The sequence below is a fragment of the Vicugna pacos genome, unplaced genomic scaffold, assembly GCF_048564905.1.
Source record: "Vicugna pacos unplaced genomic scaffold, VicPac4 scaffold_20, whole genome shotgun sequence".
Lineage (NCBI taxonomy): Eukaryota > Metazoa > Chordata > Mammalia > Artiodactyla > Camelidae > Vicugna > Vicugna pacos.
The window spans coordinates 42,185,547-42,188,718 of NW_027328741.1; the positions used below are offsets into that span (position 1 = coordinate 42,185,547).

A 3,172-nucleotide genomic window follows, 5' to 3' on the forward strand; every position below is an offset into this window, starting at 1 on the left:
GTCATCAGCTCACTGGTTAGTCTCGGAGGTACTTTCAGATTTGCCCAATCATTTAGAATTTGACTTTATAGGAGACACGAAGAGAATCTGTCAGAAAAGCTGGCTGCATGGATTGAGGAGAGATGCGAACACATTGATGAGAGTTGTTCTGCTACAATGAAGAATACTGGCATGGAGACAGCTGTAGAGAATACCAAGCTTGGAAGACATTCATTGACATATTGAGCCTCGTTGATACTGTCAATTACATGTGGAATCTGAACGTGCACTTGAGGAAGTTACTGAATTCTCTGCTCCAAGTACGGGTCCAAGATTTCTTCCGTCCAAAACAGAAGAGAAGGTAGAAATGATAGAAGCTCTCATGTTCTTGGAAGATGTCTTGAAATTCCAAACTTCCCACGGGGCATTTATAAACCACTCAGACGACCAAGCACCAAGCCCTGGTAAGCCTTTTCCCAGGGTTGGGCCTTGCTCTGAAGCACTTGCTTTTCCCTCCCCTTCACTCAGTTATCCATTTCAGAGAATCAGCCCTTGAACTGCATTGAAGCCAGTAGGAGCACAGGAAGACCCTCCTAGATTCAGAGTTCCTCCACCTTCACATTTTGTGCACAACAGTGAACTCCTCCATGGTCAACTACTCTGGACTAAAATAGGTTGGTTTGAATTCTTAGTTCACACTGTGAAATGATGACCTTCCCCCAGATTCAGATCATGCTGGGGTTATATCTACTTTGGTGTGAAGGGTGTTTTGTAAGTGAGTGGATTCTTTGCCTGAATTTGAATATTTATTTATCCTCAGTTTTTCAAAACAGTATTTGTAACTATTATAATTCTGTTATTGAAATGAATTGTAATTGTTGACATAGATATGTAGTGACACATTTTTTGTGGACCATCTTTTCCCTTCAGTCAAGTACCGGGTGCAGGATATAATGTGGTTGCCATATTTGTCGGGTTTAATTGTGTTTCTCAACATAATTGGACGATTAAACATTCTCATCTTTCATAGAAGAGCACATGATTCTCAATAGCCTAGCAGAAGTGCAGCAGTGTTCTCATATCTATAATGTCTCTAAGTGCTATTGAAACCAAGCCTATATAAAAATACATTGTTTGGGTTTCTTTGTGCTTTCCTAAATAGTAATGTTGCCCCTTGAATCGCCAACATTGACCAGTATGTGCCATTATTAGGAAAGGGCACCACATGAACAATGGAAACCCATGGTTGTGATTGTTAATGATTCTAAGAACTATTTCATTGTTTTTCTTAGTGTTGGAGGCACCAAGAGAAAAGTGTTGACCTGCCTCCTTCATGATTTTTGCTGCTAATTTATATTTTTGTTGTATTTTTCTTATTTGGGTATTTCAAGCTGATACCAAAATTTGGCAACTCTGTCTTGTAGTTAGATTTAGTATATTTCTAAAACTATCTTTATTTTGATACATTTCCCATAGTATGTAATTCAATTTGGTTAACTATTTGGAAGTCTGCAATGGAGGTATGTACACATTGTCAGACCTGGAGTCTTCGAACACATCCTTCCACCATTGATATAGAGAAAAATAGCTAAACAAGGATCAAGTGTCTGTGAGTTATGTCTAAACTGTGTTAATTTATCCATGCCAAACTGGCAGAGTACCAGTGCAAACTTCGCTCACTCTCTCCCATGTATACAGCAAGATAAACATCCACTCTCCCGGCCCTTGGCTCAGGATCCCTGCTGAATAATGGCCAAACATCTCGTACTTCAAAAGTCAGAAAGAATTCTCACATAACCTGGAAAGAGTAGAAGGCAAAGTAGAGAATGGAAATCAATGCAGGACCTGACCTTTGGTGTAGGAGCAGTAAAGGGGAAATTGTGTTTTACTGGGATGCACACTCTAAAGTGGACAGGTCATTTAAGATGGAAGACGATGTGCTGAGGGTTAAAAGAGTGCATAGTGGACGTTTGATTGACATAACTGAAAGCAATAATCACAAAATTTCTCTGCAATTGATTCCCAGACCAATACTCCATCTGCCAATTTTGAGCTAGGAGTGCCTGTGGATTCTGTGTGTTAGGGGTGTGGCTGATGGCACAAATTTATTCCCAGGGGTTTGGAGATTGTTTTGGGCTGTGGTTGGTACTATCTAGAGAACAGATCTGCCTGGGTCCTCTCTTAATATTAAATCTGCTGGCATATGTGTTGTGGATTAGCTTAGTAACCCAGGGCCTTAGTCACAGCCTTTTCACATCCACAGTATAATTGCTCATTTTCTCCATAAAGGAGAAATGGTCTCAATCAGAGCCATCTTTATCTGGTTTCTAGAATCCAGGGCAATTTAGTGTTAAAATAAGATTCTATAGCCAAAAGATCTGCAACTTTCTTAGGCAGGATTGAAATTTCTTATTGTCCAAAGCAGAGGTTTTTGAAATGCTCCATGCTTGCCTTTGAGTTCCCATGCCTTATTGACAAGAGTTCTTGGAGCAGAGATCTGCTGAAACATAGGAGAATTTGAAGCCTTTCCATCAACCTTGCCTACCACATGCTAATGCAACTATAGTTGTGGTGCTGACCCAGTACTACACTAAGGACCCAATTGTGGCACTGCAGGATTGTTTCAGCAGGTTCTAATGCGTGACATCATTAGATTTGTTTCCACTTTTGTTTTTGTTTGCAGAGAACCTGAGGGAACCCATTATAAAATTTTGACTTTTCCGTGGCAACAGTAAGGACGAATGCACTTTCATGAGTGTGTATTGGAACAATTCCCTCTCCACATATCCAGCCTGCAGCCCAGAAACCATTTGGAAACCTCTATTCCAGCAAAAATTAGTAGTCCCAGCACTGTCAGAGCTATGATAAACATTTAACCAAAATGACACTCTGCTAACTTTACTAGAATAGGTTATATTCACCACAACAAAAACCGCAGTAGCAATCATAGATATAACAGGCAATAGACACAGAAGGAATGCATGGCATCATTACATACCAAAAACAATCCTCACAGCATTAAAACTAAATGTGCACAGAAATGATTTCACTTACAAAAGCCGTTCAAGTCTATAATAGATAACTGATAAACCTTAACCCATAGCGATAGAGAGATATAATAAAGTTAAAAGAACTATTCCAAATTTTCAAAAGACAGGAGTCTCCTGAAAGAACATCCAATGTATTAGACCCC

General features: G+C 39.7%; 1 long non-coding RNA gene across 1 annotated transcript; it reads left to right on the forward strand.

Moving 5' to 3' along the window:
• Positions 1-220: 220 nt before the first annotated feature.
• LOC140694016 (uncharacterized) lies at positions 221-865 on the forward strand. Its single transcript, XR_012069740.1, has 2 exons — positions 221-443; positions 521-865. It is a non-coding gene; the product is annotated as an uncharacterized lncRNA (long non-coding RNA).
• Positions 866-3,172: the final 2,307 nt, after the last annotated feature.